Source organism: Prionailurus viverrinus, chromosome A1 (assembly GCF_022837055.1).
Source record: "Prionailurus viverrinus isolate Anna chromosome A1, UM_Priviv_1.0, whole genome shotgun sequence".
Classification (NCBI taxonomy): Eukaryota; Metazoa; Chordata; class Mammalia; order Carnivora; family Felidae; genus Prionailurus; species Prionailurus viverrinus.
The window spans coordinates 219,140,430-219,161,004 of NC_062561.1; positions in this window are offsets into that span (position 1 = coordinate 219,140,430).

Sequence of the window (20,575 nt, forward strand, 5' to 3'; positions counted from 1 at the left end):
GTTTATTAAAGCAAAAGTACACTTTCCAGATGTGAAAGCACGTGAGCTTGAGAGAGAGAGAGACAGAGAGACAGAGAGAGAGCTGCATCCCAGGGATTCAGGTTTGTATCTTTTATCCACAGTTATTAACAAAGGGTGGAATCTGCCTTACTTGAAGCTGGGATTCCTTGGAAGGAGGTTTCCATACTTTTTATTCCTTATTTGGTTAGGGGTTTCCTGTTTCCTGTCATGGCATCTTGGGCCTGTCTGGTTTCATCCAGCCTCTTGTGGTCCTGTTTTGGACTGATGCCAGGACAGGCCTTGGACTTTCCCTGATAGCTGGCCATGCCTTGCTCTTTGCTAGGCTCATTAATTGGCTCTTCTGACACATTTACAGTACCAAACGATTAAGAAAAGTTAGCTTATGCTAAAATAATATTGGAAAGAATAATTCAAATAATATTTTACATTTACTGTTAATGATTTTGATGTGTGAGTATATCAGAAGGGAAAATATACTCCTACTATAAATAATAAGAATGAATAATATTTTTGTGCAAACCTGTTGCTAAATATTCATAAACATTATTTTAAAAATTAAAATGTTTTATTTAATATAGATTTCTACTTCTACATGAAAATTTACAAGTAGCTATACATACGATACAAAATAATTTTCCAAAATTCCATGGTTTAGGCCCTCTGTTTTCAAATGCTTCATAATCATTATGAAAAAGAAGAAAAGAGCAGAAGATTCCTGATAGCACAACCATAACCATTTTTTTAATGTGGTAAAAATGCTCCCCCCCCCCACTTTTTCTAGAAGTAGTAAAAATAACTTCAAATCAGGTAACAATAGAATGCTTGTTGGATTGTAGTTTCAGACAAAACAGGTTTTTTCTTACAGTTGGGTTTGAAATGAAATCTATTCAACTTTAAGGATTTAAAGCTTGTATTGGGGCGCCTGGGTGGCGCAGTCGGTTAAGCGTCCGACTTCAGCCAGGTCACGATCTCGCGGTCCGGTCCGTGAGTTCGAGCCCCGCGTCAGGCTCTGGGCTGATGGCTCAGAGCCTGGAGCCTGTTTCGGATTCTGTGTCTCCCTCTCTCTCTGCCCCTCCCCCGTTCATGCTCTGTCTCTCTCTGTCCCCCCCCCCCCCAAAAAAAGCTTGTATTTGTGAATATTTATGTTAAACTATGATAAAATATTTTGTTTGGTTCTTTTTCCCACTTTACATATACTACTTTATCTCAGAATTAACAAAGAGACTTCTATAATATACACTTTTATTTAAAGTAACAAGTAGACCTGGAAGAAATGAATATAAAAGAGTGTGTGAATTTTATATTAAATATCTTTGCCTCAAGAAAACACTCTTAGCCTCCATGAAGAATTCACTAAGCTGTTCTTAACCACTTGGATCCATCTAGCCCTGGATAATATGCATAAAGCTTTATTTCTGTTTTCTGTTCTTTCATTTGTAGATGAGCAAAATGAAGTCCGTTTTTTTTTGTCCATTTCCTACACTTGAAATTCACAATTATTTAAAAACCTTGTACTCCAAGTTCGATTACCATATATTAGTAGTGCCATGTTTTATTTTGGGATATGTAAAACTGTATTTTCTAAGTATTTGTTTTCCCTTTTAAGAAATGAACTTCCATAGTGCACATGCCAAAAATAGGCGGTTCTATAATCTATACTTTATAGATAAATGTCACTGTTGGGGTGGGAGGTGGCAATTTTATTTTTATTTTCTATTGTCAGTTTTCCTTTGAAGCATCAAATAGGATATTGATATTTTTTGGCACTTAAGCTATTTACTTATTGTGACTTAACGAGCCGTTATAAAGTGATCCATATTCCCACCGTGCATTTCATACAACTATTACTAGAACTTCTTTTCAGAAGGATTTATCTACTAATCAATATCCTTCTTATTGTGCCATTTCCAGAAGTACTAAAGAGACTTCTCTTCTGAAACAGGGTTTGACTCTCTCGTGTTTTACTCTCTCTAATAATGTACAGTGTATAACAGTGAATCTAACAGGTGGACCATGTAAGTTCTTGTGATGTGTCTATGGTCACAATTAATTTTGACATTTCTGGACAAGGTGACCCCCCCCCCCCATTGCATTATCAAATAAAAAGCAGGGTTGCAGAAATTTGAAATTGTATTTGAAATCATTCCCTTGCTTAAAAAGAACACATTAGGACGTCAGTTATTAGATGTTTTTAAATCACTGTTTTTGAAAGGTTATTTTAGTTTATAAACTCAGTGACAGATAACAATTCATGATCAATGATAAATGCGATCTGGATTCTTTCTCTTCATTTTCGTAAACTTGAAATTGTGGTACTGAACTGAATAGGTAGTCGTGAATTCTGCAGGGACTGTAGCCAAAATTTCTTTTGAGCAGAAGCATTCTCCATGAAATACATGTTTTCCACAGATGATTTACAGGTTACAGACACGCTGTGACCTCTCTCCCAATTGCAAACAGATTAAGCAGGGCTGATTAACCGAGACTAAAAACACTGGGTTATTTTCTCCGGTGGGGGTCTTTGACAAAGCCCTCCTCTCTGAACCCTCCGACTTCATTCGCTTGCAAATCGCTGTGCCTGAACAGGTCTTCCTCCCCCAGCCCCAACCCTTGAGCCCTGCAGCGCCATCAGCGGCAATATCTTCCTACGTGAGGGACGTCTCTTATTAATCAGAAACGCTGAATGGAAACCAATCAGACAGAGAGTTTCTTTGGCTTCAGCTTCCTGCCTGTCTGAGTTAAAAGTGATGCTCGGAGAGGGAGGCACACTGAGATGCATGAAGCTTCAGCTGTGAAGATACTATAAAAAGAGAAGAGTAGGAACGAGACAGAAGCAACACCGGAATTGTCAGTGCTGCGCAGGGCTAAACTCAGTTCCGCTACTAACCAAGGTAAATGCTATTTACTTTACCTGACTATACAATCTATTCAGTTTTTGCTTTCTTATACCGAAGTAGTACAAACACTGCTTTTCTCCTAGTTGCTTTATTTTGCACTCTCTCTCTCCTTCCCTCAACATTTGTTGGGAAGCAGGTAAGAATTTATTTTGTAGTATTTGAATAAGATATTAAGATGCTCAGTGAAAAAAACTAGCAATGCTTGCTTCATATTTTACTTTTACAAAACAGATACCCATCTAAGCTCTTTTCATCGTGCTAAAATTTGCACATGGAGCATTATTATAAAAATAAAACTAAACTTCACATTGCGTTTGTTGATTTGGAGGGGTGTTGAATTACTCACATTAATGTGTTTATGTATGCTATTATTATATTAATTTGAAATGGTCTCCTGGCTTTCTCATAACTTTTGGTTCCAAAATTTGAGTCAGAACTGTCAAAAATAAAGGCATCTTTATTCATCATTGAATAAATAATTTCTTTAGTTTTAATATTAAAATAATATATAAATAGTACAAATAACACATGTAGAGACAGACAGACATAGGCTGTCAGGATTAAGGTGATCACTATACCTCGCAAAGAAGATTTCTCCACACATTTATGGCTCTCACTCAAGTCAACATTCTGAATGTGCACCTCTGTTGGCTATAATTGCTCTCCATTATCACAGGCAAATGTATCTTAATAAAGACTGAATGAAAATCACAGAAGGGAGAGCATCAAAGGCAAAATTGGCATGTTTTTTTGAAATGATATGGAAAATGCAATGATTTGATGAAGCATTGTTTTATTTTTCTTTGCATACTCAACATAACCATTCACATCAATTAAATTCTTAAGCACATTAATTTCAAAAAAAGCATGATGAATCTCAACTACAAGGTTGTCAGCATTCTATAGTATTGACACTTAGATACTGGTAACAGTGTGTGTTCTCAGAATCTAATTTGAAAACCAAAGGTGCACTAAAAGAAAGGTGATCACCTGTAGTAAGTAGCTAAGTTCACATTTATTTGTATGATCAACTTTTGATGAGAATGTAGTGGACTATAGATCTGAGGAGAAATTGGAGGTCTTTTCTGAAGATCTGTTGTCATTTAATATTTTATGTTATAGATCTACGAGTTTACTAATAATAAAGATATTTTTCCACAAGGTTTTCCAAATCTATGTAGCACAAAAAAATGAATGATTTCATGACAGGAAAAAGTGGTAACTTTTGCATGGCAGGAAGAAATCTTCATTTGGCTCTTTATCTATGGAATAAGAAGAGTTACCCATCTTCAGCCATAGCTGACTAAAAATGAATTTGATCATTCAGTGCTCTTAACTGGAAAAGAAATGTGTTTAAAATCTACTGCATTCAGTGGAGAATAAATCCTATTTTCATTGCCTGCTTCATTGCCTAGGCAATGCTATGTCACATGTAGAACACATTTGTGTAACCATGAATCTGGCTAATCCAGGTTTGAACAGTAGATCTTTTAAAAGATAAAGAAAATGAAATAGGACGTTGTTTCAGCACATAGTAGCAAAGAACTTAGACATAACAGGAGCAGCATGCATTTGTGGTCTTGGCATCAAGCACAGGAATTCAACCGAAGTTTTCACAAAGAAAGAGTACGAAATAACTATATGCCCTTAATAGATGTATCCTGAGATGTTGAAATACTGTCAACTTTGTAGTTGCTTGTTTTGAAAAATGAGAAAATGTAAGGTAAAGTGCATGGTACGAGCAAATCTAATTCTGAGAATAATGAATAGAAAAATGCTTCAGGGGAAGCAGATAGTAGTATCAATTTGAAAGTAATTCTCTAACTTTAAGTCAGATAGATTTGGTAAGACTAACAAGACAAGTCATCTAAGATAACATTATTTTCTGGGATGAAAAAATATCTTTCCCTTTATTACATTAGCTGATAGCTTTTAAGATAATTTTGAAATGGTCTTGCATAATTACTCACCAATGTTGTTTCATTGCATATTTGAAGTAAAAATGTATTGTACCATTGCCTATGTGTAGCAAGATCACAATATCAAAGTTGGCTTTGAAATGATCTTTTTAAATGTTGTGTTGTTTGACTTGATACATTTCATGTTGGATCAGAAGCTCTTCTGAATGTCACCTTCCATGAAGAGATTTCATTTGGTATTTTCCTACAACCCCTGTATATACAAAGTTTAGTCTCTGAAGTGTCCTTTCTATGGTGCATTCACCAACTGGGATTTAAAAAACAATAACCGGAGAAATTTTTTTCCACTGGCTTACCTCTCTTTAGACATAGTGATTTGAAGTAGATACGCCTTTTCTATAATATTTGCACAATGTATAGGTGGAGTTAATCAGAATGCTTTGGACAATGCTTCAAATTGTTTAACATAAAATATATGAGTAATATGGCAATATATTGTATGCAGGAAAGTATAAATTTAGATGAAAGTTAATTTAAAGAATACATGTGACTATGTCATGAATAAACATTGGCTGTAATTTGTTCTCTATGAAAGTGAACAGTCTAAATGAATAATTACTTAGCATTAATACAGATGTTTCAATGTAATGGATCATTAGATTGCTATATTCTTTAAGACTAATTTTGTTCTCTCAAATGAAAATTTAAATCTAAAGTATAAATAAATCTAACATTCGAAAAAACAGTGTGATAACTTACAAAACGTCCAATGTGATATTTTAAATATTTATACATTTAAAGTATATATTTATACTTATGACTTCGATATCAATACTTTTGATATTATATTTATAAAGTTATAAATATAATTTATATTACCATATTATAATATAAATATTAAATCAATAGTAATATTAACTGTAGAGTAAGTTTGTTCTATTGTCAAAACTAGACAAAAGTCTAGTTAAGTTCTTTGGTATTTTACTGCTTAAATTATCTACTTAATTAAAATTAAGTTTTCTTAAGAAAGATGACAGCATGTGAAATAGAACCAAAACCGCATTGGTTTTAACTAGCTGTGTCTTTACCTGATGCTAATTTGTAATAATTTTTCATTGTAGAACATCTTTCCTAAGGTAACATAATTTTGTTCATTGTATATTGCATATTTGTTTTAAAAAATGAGTTGTGTCTTAAAATATATCCCCCCAAAGTCTCTTAATACCCATGATACTATCCTATTTAGGTGTTTAAATAAAACTAGAACTTTAGAAAAGGGATTTTAACCACCTTCAACTCTGATATTACATGAGAACATGGAGGTTTAAAAAGATAAGATTATGTATCCAATGTTGTCAAATTGTATATTAAAATTGGCAACATTATGTGAAAATAAATAATGTTGACTCATGAAAATCATTTGGTATACACACACACATACACACAGTGTTTAGTTGACAACAGTATCTCCTGGATTGCTTTAAACATTCTGAAAAAGTTTTTTTTTCTCTTATGAGTCACTTCAAATCCTCTGCCTGGAACCACCATTATCTTTATCATTAAAATATGGTAGGAAATGCACAGTGAGGTGAGTGTCTTTATAGTACTTTTATACATTTCCATAGCAGTCCTAATATGTTAATGCTCTTACCCCTAAATTTAGCACTAGTAAGAGATGGTCTTACAGCCACATTAAGAATGCAAAGTGCCTGAATAAAAGCATGATCTCTGGAGCCTAAGCAAGACATTTTATATTAGCACTACCAAGAAACATCTCCCCAAACATAAAAGTCATGATAATGGATCTTACTGCTTAGGAAGGGAAAATGGTAACCTCATAAGGTATTGTTTTTGTTGCTGTGAGGTGTGTGTGCATGCATGAGTGTGTAGGAGAGAAAGAGACAGAGAGAGAGAGACACACAGAGAGAGAGAGGGACAGAGACAGAGAGGGAGACGGAGACACACACACACACACACACACACACACACACACACACACACACAAAGAGGGAAAGAGATTTATTTTCAAGAGGAAAGGTGGGGAAAAGGAGAACACCTAAATATTTTCTGAAAGTGACAGAGTTTTTCTTTTCTTTTTTTCCTTTTCTGTGCTTTTGCATTACTTTGCCAAATTATAAATCAATTGCAGGAGAAATGAGTGCTCTTGTATTATTTTTCTCTTCAAGAGCAAGATAAGTCTTGGTCTTTCTAATTAATCAATGAAACACCAGAGTGTATGATTATTTCATAAGTATGAATTAAAAAGCTTGCCTTTCATATCACTTCTTGAGATTAGCTTTATAGTTGTGAAGAGCATGGATGACTTCATTAATTTTTTTACTCTCAACACTTATTCATCTTCTAATGGAAATAGCAGTGGCTAATAGTTTTTATTTGATTTTTGAGTTTAAAGTTGAATGTGTTCCTAAATGTATTTAAGAAATAGATATACCTGACAGAATTTATATTAGAACATGCTAAGCTTACTATACTTTGTTTATTATTAATTAAGTATCCAATGCATAAAGAACTTTTTCCCCATTTTACTGAAACCCAATTTCAGGAAAGTCATAGTAATCTAGAAATAATATTCACGGGAAGCCAGTATAACAAGGGAGATACAACACGTATAACAATATGTAGTCTAACAAATAAACACCAATAACCACTTCCTGTGACAAAAGACATGTGAAATATTCTGCTTTTCTAAAACTGGGACATCGAACCTGAAAGTTTTCAAGGGGAGTTTTCCCCCAGATAATCAAGTAGCTTTCTCACCATCTATTTTTTTTTCCACTAAAGTAGGTTACTGCAATAATTTAATGTAATTGCCAGAAATATTTTTTAAATATTCACTTCTATGTGTTATCAATGCTTTAAAATGCAAAGAATATACCATAAATTCAAGAAATTCAAATCTTTTTCTCTGTAGTGGTAATTAAATCACAGATGAAACATCTGAGAAAACTCACAGGTCAAATTACAAAGTAACCTATATATCTGTACCTTTCTGTCTTAAATATACATACCTGCATCTATATCTGTGTTCCCATTCATAATTCTGTATACTTGTATCTGTAGGTATCTCTGTGTGTATGTGTGTTTATGTGTGTGTAGACTCAAAAAATATATGGAAAACACAATCATATCGATGTATACATCAATTGTAGTTCTAAATTGTTAAAATGGTATAACATTCATTATACACTAAAAAGCTCTTTTGTCAGGTGATTATAGATGTTATATTATGAATAAATAATGACATAGCAATACTATGTATTTTTTTTAATTTTGGAAAAAATAAACTCAATGATAGTCCATGTGTTATGGCTGATCTGGATAAGTTTTTGAATAGGGGGAATTAGACTTTCACTTTTTAAAACCCTAACCAGAAATAATTTTTCTCCACTGAATGTCCGCAACTCTTGAAAACCTCATAAAAATATAATCTCTTTACCCACTCCTACCATGGGAGGTAAAGTATCATGTAAAGTAGGAGTTATAATGCTATCTCAAATCATATTGATAAAAATTAGATTATTATTACTATCAGAAAATAAAATCCTTATTATTTTTCATTTGCTATGTATAATACAAAGAAAGCACAGTTACATGGTGGAATTTTAAAGTTATTTACTTAGTCATTTTCCCTAGCTGAGGATTAGATCAAGGCATTTTATACTTATATTACTGGGTAAATTATTTGCTTAACTGAAAAATTGTTTTATATTAAAAATGTAATACTAAGATTAAATATCATTTCCTTATATCTAATAAGATAAACACAATACTTAATACAACAAGGATAAATATTTGTATTATTACCACTCCTCCTAGATTAATGTTATAACCTATTAGTACATTATAAATCAACTATGTGTGCATGCACTGAGCAGGAATTAGATTAACTATTAAAAGAAAGATAATATTTTTCCTTCTCCCCCAGACCTTGCCAGTTTATCTAGATGATATGATATTTTATAGGTAGATTTAATTCTGTTATATTTAACATAAAGTTTAGATTTGTATTTCTGACAGTACTTACTCTTCGAAAGATGAAACAATTGATGTACTATTACAATAATATGTATGATTATGTATGCAAATCATATTTGTCTGATTTTTATGCTTAGCTTAGAATTGAGACCTCTGATACAATCATTAACAACGAAGAATGTTATTGTCATACCTGCAATAAATATATTTTTCTTTATGATAAAATTAACTTTGGTCACTTTAAAATAGGTAGTTCTATTAAAATACAGTGAATATCAATAATAAACATCCTTTTTAATATTGCCATATTATTTTACACATTAAAATGAAGAGTTTTTATCAGCACTGTATCTATATGTTTATCTCTCTATACCAACATAGATATAAAGATATGTATGATGTGTCTCAACTTCACTACTTTGGACTTGAAACCCATGTAAAATTTCATTTTCAATGGCTGAATATGGAATGCTACTTAAAATAAGAAATGTCCAACTTCGGAATTTTTTTGTGATTTTAGACAAATAAGAAGACAATTGTTCTGATATTATTTAAAAAATAAGTATATATCAGGAAGCTACTTGATATGATATAATTACTTATACCCAAAGATGAATATTGAAACTGATGGAGACCACATGATAGAAAGGAGACTAGGAAGAGGTGGGGTTTCATGCCATGCTCAAGAGAAGAGTCACACAATTTGAATTTTCTAATGAGGCCATCGCGGATGTCTGACATCTTCCCAGACCTATGCTGTTTTTAGGATTGCTGCTAAACAAATGAAGCACGCTTTTGGTATCACTGCAACCCTTTATTTAAACATGAGCATGGAAGGGTGCTGGGTACCTCAGCTGGTTAAACCTCTGACTTCAGCTCAGGTCACCATCTGACACTTCGTGGGTTCGAGCCCCACGTTGGGCTCTGTGCTGACAGCTCAGAGCCTGGAGCCTGCTACGGATTCTGTGTCTCCCTCTCTTTCTGCCCCTTCCCAGCTCATGGTTTCTCTCTCTCTCTCTCTCTCTCTCTCTCTCTCTCTCTCAAAAATAAATAAACATTTAAAAAAAAAATTAAATGAAATAAATAAAATAAATAAAATAAACATGAGCATGGAGATTCTCCTCCATTATACCCAAGAGTAAATTGTGGTCATGGAAGTCTTATGTTGACATTGAGTAAATATATTCAGGGAGGAACAAAATGTTATTTCAGAATAAAACTGTCATTTGTATATGACTTGCATTCATTTCATTCAATATATTTATAAATTGTACTCTTCTAAAATTATAAGAAAATGTAAGTAAACAGCCCACAGGAAAAGAATATGAGGAAATTCTACCTGGAATGAAAATTTGATCCAGATTATGGGTTTGGACAAACATATCCCTAACTATTTATAAACAATATTTTGTTCTATAAAATATGGATTTGGAAGCAGATTTTAATAAATAAGTAACTTTAAATTATAAAATTCTATATGTATTCAATACAATACAATGGCTTTCTACCAATAAGAGATTTCTTATAAGCTATCAGTGATATATATTTTATTAAAAATTCAGTTTTAGATAAGTTTTCTAGATGTAATGATGTTTTTATTGTTTCTTATTCTTGGAATTTCACTTCTCTCACCTAGAACTTGTATGGAAACTGCTCTTCAATTATCTCCATTATGAAAAAAAATATTTTAAAGCATTAATTAATCAATCTACTACAAGAATATTTTCCACTAATTTAGTATATAGGAAAGTAAGCATATGTTAAGTTTACAGGAGGGGTTTTAGTATTTAGGATGTGATTAAAAAGTTTTAAACAACATATATACTAATAAAATGTATCACCTGATATACTAATAACTATACATATGCATATATGATACACTAATACGTTACTGTTTCTAATATGTTTGGTGACACGTTTTATGTTTTCTCTTTAAAATATAATTATAATATGTAGGAAAAGATATTACATCCATCTTTTATCCTTTCTCTTATGCTTCAATTTTAAATCATTTGGTGGCTAACACAGACTTCCCTTAAACTGTGCCTTATCCACTGCCTTCTATCAAATTGAGTACAAATTTATAATGATTAATAGAAAGCTAATTGGTCTGTTCCATGCAATGAACTATGATGATTTCTTTCTCTTGCTGTTTTCATGAACACGTGCTTTCTTACCTTTATTGCAACTTTAGCTTTGCTGCTACTTCCGTTTCCAAGTTTTACTGCTTTGCTTCTATCCCCTTCTCATTATTCCCCACCCCCACCACACCTCCACTTCAAAGACAGACTATTTAACTACCAGGGTCTGTCTTCCTTAACTTGGCTTGCATTGTGGGGAGATGATTCAGCAAACTGTAACACAAAAGTAGCTTTGCCAACATGAGAAATTCCTTAGATGTGGAGCTAATAAATATTGGTCAATATATTCATGGACGATTTTAGAAACACTTCTCCATTCCACCTTTCCCCTACTTTCACTTTCTAATTGACTGCCAATGGGTCTTAAAAGGATTAAGTATTACCAAGGTCACAATTCATTAGGAAGAGAAGAGTAGAACCAGGAGACGTACTGGTACTGACGAGAGTACCGTAAGTCCTGGACCATAAGTCCAGGAATGCAGTCCTGCATAAGGATTTTGGAGAATTGGTAAGAAAAATTGGGGCTCAAAAACCTAAGGCTATCCTTACATTCTGAAGTTTCATAAGGTATGTTGTATGTGGAGACAAATTGGAAAACTGTTTTGATATTGACTGGTTGGCGTCAGGAGACCCAAAATTGATGCATACAAACTTTTCACATTAAGAAGCTGGTCTTTGTCCCATGTCCGTGTAGTAGAAATGACGTCTGTCTTACAGTTTGCAGGTATAGGCAGAAGCAATGCTTCTCATAACATTAGTACATTAATGTAGTATCCACAATGTGTACAGCCTATTCAGAATCCTGTATGTACCCTTTGTTCTTTTCTTTTAAATTCACCATCAGGAAAAAGACCTTCAGATTCTTGGCAATAATTAATTTATTCATCCACCGGATGATTATTTCAGTTTCTTATTTGTGAACTTACTCATTATTAAGTGCCTGCTCTCAGTCCCTATGCTCTGTGCTGTGGTGAAACATGTGCTAGGGAGAACTTCTCATGGTTGTTGTTTCCAAACAACTTCAGTTGTTAGAGAGTCTCTTCTTTCCATATGCAACAAAATTTACCTGCTTGTAACTACGCTTTTTATTTTGTCTTAGCCTTGCCCATATAGTTTGGAATCATTACTCCACTACTATCTGATAGCATTAAATTCATTCAAAGAAAACTGTGTCGATCTTATACTTAGTCATCAATATAAATATCCCTCATTATTTCACTTTTAATATAAGTAACATTTTACAGACTGCCCTACCATTCGAGCTACCCTGTGTGAGGTGAACTTTTGCTTGATGCTGTCTCTAAAACTGAAATAAAAAAATCCTAATGTGAAATATGGGGCACACAATAACTGGGACTAAAAACTCCCTTTTAAAAGCTACTTTTCAAATTAAGCTAAGACCATGTTTTTATCCCTTCTCACTGCTTCCTATGACATACACAGAAAAAGAATTATTTATATAATTATTTCTTATAAGATGTTTCCAAATTCTGACAGATATAACCCTTGTCACATCTTACATTGGTCTCTTCCTGTCTAGTCATTGGGGTGCTCCTCCTGTAAGAATCTTAATATCTCTTTGTTGTATTATTATAATAACCTTTTAATTGCTCACCTCACATACAATTTCTTTAACAACTGATACATTCTACAAAGCATAATTTTGTCAATTAAGAATTTGGTCAAGTAACCCTGTCTCCTGTTACCCTCAGCCCATAATCCCATTACATCTAGAAGTAAATCAATACTCCTCAGCTTTGAATCCAAGTCTTCAGCAGTTGGTTTATTTTATGTTTTAAGTTTTTGAGCTAAATTGGTACTCTTAGAAATATGGCCACAGCCTTAAGGAGCTCAAAGTTTAGGCTTCAAATGATCAAAACTATTCTGAAATCTTTACAGAAATATTGTATTTATGATTTAGTGTGAGTTCCCTGGAAAAAGGCCAAAGCTTTCATGATATTCATGGAATTTTCATATCACCCCAAAATAAAATATGGGCTGCTTAACTTGAATCCATAGAATTAAAATATCAATATTTAATAATAGTACTTTATTGGAATAAGAGTAAAAATGCAGTATGCTGGCAATGTCAACAGACTTAGTTTCTTCCCAGCTCCATTTACTTGTTCTGTTTTGTTGGTAGGTTATCTTCACTTCTGGGTGCAAATTGTCTCACATATAATATGCAATAAATAAAAAACTTAGAAAGAGTCCTGGGGTCAGACGTCCAAAGTACATGAGTTGGAGAAAGTCTTTAATACTTCAGAGTTCTAGGAGCTTAATGTGTTAAGATAGTAGCAGTATCTATATTATAATGTATTATGAGGAAACATGATTGTCCTTGGAATAACTTCTGTTATTACTATTATATTATTAAGAATATTATTGCTCAGGTTCATTATATTCAGGTAAAAATTACTGGTACTCCATATAGAAAAGCACAAGGGACCTAGCTTAATTCAATTAATTTCTTTGTTCTTGAAATTAGGTAAGATAAATCTAGAAGCATTACAAATACATACATATATATATATATATATATATATATATATATATATCTCATATGGCTCCTTAAGTTGACCCAACATACAATGAAATATTTTGTGTTGTAAATTTATTATATTAAAATTAATTTAGATTATTTGCTATCATAAATAAATAGTATAAGTTTTATTGCTTGAATTGGAATAAGTATATTACACTTGGATCTTGGAGACAAGAATGAGTTATAAAAGCTTTTTAAATATAAGTAACATTGGATAAATTTTCAATGGTAATAAAATTTCATAGTATCTCATATTATCACATATTTTTTTTATCACATATTTTAATGCCAGGTATTTAATTTTCCTTTTCTAGCATTTTATGGTTTCTCCCTTTTATTCATTGATTTATATTAGTGAGTATAAAGTGAATGACATTCTTGACCTTAAAATGAATAGAGCTTATCAAGGTGGTTTATTTGTATAAGAATTTTACTGCAGTTTGGGAAAAAAAAAAGTTCAAACAAAATTAGTGGTAATGATTGCTTGTGAATAACATTGATTAAAATTACCATGGAAGTGGGGGGCCTTCATGGCTCAGTTAGTTAAGCATCTGACTGTTGATTTCAGCACAGATCATGATCCCAGAGTTATGGGATCAAGCCCTGCATCAGGCCTCGAGTCAGGCCCCATGTTGGACCCCGTGTCAGGCCCTGCATTGGGCTCTACCTCGCACTCTGTCAGGCTCTGTATTGACAGTAGGAGCCTGCTTGTGATTCTCTCTCTTCCTCTTCCTGTCTCTCTCTCTCTCTGTCTGTCCATACCCTGCTCGTGCACTCTCTCTCCCTCTCAAAATAAATAAACATAAAAAAATTAATTAACTTGAAAGTTGTATTTGTGGTCAATATTAACAATTTGATAGTTTATCCATAATATGCATAAAATGGAGTTAATGTTACTTATGAAACACAGAAACCATTTTAAGTTATATTACTTCATAAATTTGTTCTAATCAGGTATGGATGCCAAATATTTATTCAACATTTACTATGCATGTTGCATTTTTCTGGGTGCTGAGGTTATAGCAGTAAACATGATAGAAGAGATTCTAATCACAAGAAGGTATTCTCTAGAGTAGTGATACAAATAATAAACAAAGATAAATATGGTATTGATAAATGCTAAGAAAATAGGCAGTGTGACGGAGAGTTACCGAAGGGGTAGATAGAACAGGTTGTATGAGGGAAGTTTTATTGAGAAGGTAATATTTGAATTGATTCTGAATGGAGAGAAGGAAATACTATGAGAAACATTATTTTAGGTAGAAGAAATGGCAGACTCAAAAGCCTGCAATGTTAACAAATTTTGCTCCTTTTATAATATACTCCTAATTACAACTAATTGTAATATATAAACACTACATTGTTATATTATGCCTATTTAGATAACCTATAAATTTAGTAATAAGAACATGAGCTGAACATTTTCCAGTTTTCATAGTAATGCTATATTAATAATAACCTGCATTCTTACTTTTTTTTTGCTTCATCAAATAAGTACTTCCAGGGGCGCCTGGGTGGCGCAGTCGGTTAAGCGTTCGACTTCAGCCAGGTCACGATCTCGTGGTCCGTGAGTTCGAGCCCCGCGTCAGGCTCTGGGCTGATGGCTCAGAGCCTGGAGCCTGTTTCCGATTCTGTGTCTCCCTCTCTCTCTGCCCCTCCCCCGTTCATGCTCTGTCTCTCTCTGTCCCAAAATAAATAAACGTTGAAAAAAAAAAAAAGTACTTCCAATATAATATATTTATTTTTCAGGTATACAAAGTTAAACTTTCATTAAATGTTACTCTTCATTACAGTAGTGGGAATTTCAGCTGCTGTATAGTATTTAAATATTAACTATGAGTGTTCAAGTTACTAAGTTGTCTAGTTTCTCCTTTTATAAGTAGAAGACTCAAGCTGAGGCAAGGAAGAATATCTCATTGTGACAAAAACTAATATGCCTGTGTATAGCTCTGTATATTTCTATATTATTAGCTATAATAAAAAGGGACTGTTAGTCTTACAAGTCTTCCCTACCACAACACCCCCCAAAGGGAAATCCATAATAGGATTGATTCGCCTTTATCCTAAATGTTGAGGGAGGTTCTATCCTTTTTGAAGGCACTAGAAAGAGCAGAATCTGTCCTAGAATTTTCTCAAATGCCTTGAAATGTGGATTCCTTTCTATGTGATTTTACCTTGGATATGATTTTCATACTTCTAATACAGTTTCCAAAAGAATTTAATCATGTGACTGAAATTCTCTACTTCTAAGGGTGTATTTTCTGCAAGTTCTGTTTTCGTCACTTTGTTCGGTCATGCCTACCTTTATTTTCTGACACTTTCCTGGTTTCTCTTTCTTTTTTACGGATTTCCTCTGTTCAAGGATCTCTAGTTAAATTTTCGGAGATAATTATATTAAAAGAACTCTTATTTCTTTGTACCAGAACTCTAGATAATCTTTTGGTTGGCATTCAATATTTCCCTAACCTTATCTAAATCAGATGACCCCAGTCATATTCTCTTGGGTCTTGGGTAAACAATGTATTTACTGAAAAGTGATCTTTATCCTCACAAAGACTTGTTGGACACCCCTCTTTAAAAGGACCTGTGGACATAGTACTCGATGGATATGGAGAGTTCTACACCATTTGTACAAAGTAGACAATTATAATGACAACATTCTGCTCCCCAAATAACATGTAGATGATATGCTTATCACCCTACTTAATAGTGTTTACTTGGCTAAAATGTATTTAATAGTTGTAAAATAAAAATTGAAATGTGGCAATTTGGAGTTTTAAGATCATATCAAAAAGTTTATTGGTTGTTTTCAATGGGGAAATACAAAAGTAAAGGTGTTTTGGGTGAATTTTGTTTTGGATGAATTATGTTTGGTAATTTTTACATTGCTTAATAATAAAACTGGTTCATATACCACATTAGAAGGTATGGTATTTATAACGTTTTGTCTGAGCCTAATTCTGTATGTACTAATTCCCTGCTTCTCCCTTTTCTAGCCAAAATCTGCCTGCCCTTCCCTTGAGCTACAGAGCAGGAACAAATCTCTACAGAGTAGGGAGAAGTATTTGCTTAAAGATTAACTGTAATGGTTAAGATGTCAGATTCTTGAACCAGAAACACCAGCTCCACCTCTTGCCTACAGTGTGGTCTCATTCATTTATTTCATCTTCCTAAATTTCAGTTTCCTCCTGTGAAAATGATAATTGTATTCGTTAGTGTTGTTGACAATGATTACAATCATGCATACATCAAAGTGCTTACCATAGTAGCCACTTAGTATATATTGATTTTACTTACTACTATTAGTAGTAGTAGTAATATTATATTCACAATATACTCAAACTCTCAGTTCCTAGTACTGTTTTTAGAGAATTTTACCACTGTATTTGGGAAAAGTAGTTACAATATTCTGTACATGTTTGTAGGACTTTCCTTGTCTAGACTGCAAAAAGAAGTTAAAAAATAAAAAATAATAATTATACCCCCAATAGTTGACGAAAAGATGCTTTTGGACCATGCTAAGACTTTACTTGATTAGACAACATATTTTCTCCAAAGAAATATACACTGGCTTTTAAAAGTACCATATGATCAATCATGAATGCAGAGAGTAGGAGTAACAATAAGAACAGATTGGAAAAATTAAAGAAATGTTGTTAAAAATTATTTAAGCAATCACACTTGTAAAAGACAAGGGCCACTAAAAACAAAACAAACAGGGGAGCCTGGGTGGCCCAGTTGGTTGAGCATCCCACTGCAGCTCAGGTCATGATCTCGCAGTCTGTGAGTTCGAGCCCCGAGTTGGGCTCTGTGCTGACAGTTCAGAGCCTGGAGCCTGCTTCGGATTCTGTGTCTCTCTCTCTCTCTGCCCCTCCCCCGCTCATGCTCTGTCTCTCTCTCTCTCTCTCTCTGTCAAAAATAAATAAACATTTTAAAAAATTAAACAAACAAACAAAAACCCTCCCAACTATAGGAGTATGAAAAATATGTTTGAAAATTTTTGAAAAATATGATTCTTGGAAAATATTTCTTCAATTTTCATTATAAATAAAAATAGAGCCAAGTTATCATAATGGTTTCTAATGATATTACATGCTACTTTAAAATGAAAAAAAAACATATATTCTATAAAATGTGATCTCTCTCTTGGAAGGGAGATTTTAAATGGAAAAAAAAAACATGATTCAATATAATTAAGGATTATTATAACAAGAAGAAACCTGACATTTTGTTTGACTGATTTTACAGATTAAGGATAACAAGAAGACCCTGAGATGTTTGTTCAAAGTGATCCTAGAGGAGAAAAACCAAGAGTAGAATCCAGGGCTCCAGGAATAGATTATGTGATTATTTTATCACTGTAAATCCTTATATTTTTACAAAATTGTTTTTGATTTATAACCTTTTACATGTAAAATGTGGCATGCTGGTGAGCATGTGTAGCTAAAGGTGAAAAATAACCACAATTTGATTCACCACTGTGGTTGGGCCTGGTTGTCTCTACAAACCTTGCTGAACAGATAGATGAACCAACCAAACTCTGTATGTAGAGAAAGAAAAAGAGATTTATGCCAAATGATATGCTAAAAGAACTAAAGTGTAGTTGATTAATTATTTACCAAATTTTACATGGTGGGATTCCACTCCAAGCTGGTGTGGTAAAGAGAACAATGAATGGGAAATAAAAAGACCAGAGAATAAGGGATGTGCATTCATTTATCAAACTGGGATTTAATTTCTTCACTCTAAAAATTATCTACTAGGAAACATCTAAGGGCATTATTAGTTCCAAAGTCAATGGATCTTTGCTTAATCATATTAAACTTTCAATTGTTTATCAAACCAGCTTCTATCTTGGGTTGGGGGGTGGGGGGAGAGCAAACAATAGAAATAATGGAAATGCTTGGTAGTATCCAAAGGCCTGGATAACATGTTCTCATGACTGGCCCTCTTGAAGACATTTTCTTTCTTTCTTTTTAAAGCTTATTTATTAATTTTGAGAGAGAGAGAGAGAGAGAGAGAGAGACAGAGAGAGATGAGAGAGACAGAGAGAGACAGAGAGCATGCGTACAAGCAGGGGAAGGGCAGACAAGGGAGAGAGAGGGAGAGAATCCCAAGCAGGCTCCGTGCTGTCAGGATAGAGCCCAATGCTGGGCTGGAACCCACGAACTGTGAGATCATGACCTGAGTGGAAATCAAGAGCCAGATGCTTAACCAACTGAGCCACACAGGTGCCCTGAAGACATTTTCTGAGATGTGGATTCCTCTGTGTTAGGTCTAATTGCATCTGTTCAATTGACCTTCTCCATATTGCCTAAATGTCCTCCACTGATACCAGCATTTCCATGTATAAAAAGAATATGATATGTAATTTCATCATTGTCCACAAATATTCAGAAATGTATCCCTTGGTCATGTCTATAGCACCAGTCTCTTTCAAACATTCTGTCTGTTCACAACTATAATAATGATTCCAATTATCAGCTGCCTAAAAGAAATTAAAGTTTCAGTCACATATTTCAAACCATTTTTGTGTTCAGATAATTCAAATAGTGTAATCTGCTCATTTGATTGAACTTAGGTATATATTTGCAGTTATAAAACTGTGCTATTTTTGCATTATTTACATATACAAATTATTTCTATATTATAGCAAAGATTGCACAATATGGAACAATTTGTTAATACAACTGTTCAGTCTTTGGGAAAAAAAGAAAGTATGTCAGTTTGCCAATTTTAAAGACAAAATTGGATTCATTTGAAGAACAAACAATTCTAATGTCGAATGAATCCCTAAAAAACATTCAATTTGTAAAAGACCAGATTTTTTGAAAAATAAATTAAAGGTCAGTTATTTCTTTGAGACATTATATATTGGAATATTTTAATAAATCTGTCCTTGGATACCATATCATTGATTTATGTCAACAAATAATCTGTTGGTGACTTTAGGTTTTAGACCCCTCAGTAAAACCGACAAGAAATTACTATCCTTAGCCATGTTTTATCTATAGTGTTATGAGAGTAATAAGAAAAGCATGAATGTGTAAGATAACTTCTCCCAAATCACAAAAGAGCAACACCCTCTGTTTCAACGTATTGTCTTGAGAAAACATAACAATACCAATATCTGATAGTCAATTAAACATTTTGCCTTCACAATCTATTTACATGAAAATTAATTATTTATAGGTAAATTATCTCCTCTCCTTTTAATTTCCTACTGGAGTTAGATTTCTTTCTGATGTTCTGAAGAAGGAGATTAATCTAGTCATTAATTAAATTAATCTCATTGTAAAATAACATTTTGTAATAAGGAAGTACAGATTCTGTTTTTCTTTGGCCCCGAACCTTTATTTATAATGTTATCTTGCCCTAGTCTATGGGGAAAATTGATAGCAGCTGTGTTAGATAAACCACACATACAATTAGCATACAGGATCTTGTTGCCAATGGTATTGCTGAGGTTATGTAAAATATTATATATTCCTGGCATAAGTTTTATAGATGCATCATATTTTATATTACTTTTAAGTGTTTTCATGTACGTGGAAATAATGTCAATATTATTAGTCCTATTTATATAAATGTAGAGATAAATCATGTGATTGAAGTTACCTGAGGCTTATGTGATTCCTCCACTTTCTATACTCACTATTAAGAGATCTTGCTTCATGTACATCCCATCTTCTGTAATTTACTTTTGTAATTATATTATGGTTGAAAAAATAATTTTCTTCTAGGGGAATGTACAATCTTAGGACCATAAGCTAAGTATAGTACATAATAAGTCAATGTTAATAAGCCAACATCAGACTAAATTTATATGCAGACACAGTGTGCAACTCATATGTGAATCTGATTCAAAATCTCATAGTCATAAAATCAAGCTATTTAGCACAATACTTTAGCTCCCCCTTTTGGATGGCCCAGACCGCAATACAAAAAATATGAGAAAATGCCCTCGTCTGTCCTCTTTTCTACTGTCATTTTATATTTGAGGCAACATGTATTCCATTATTTGACTGCATAAAATTAATCATTTAAATCAGTTTT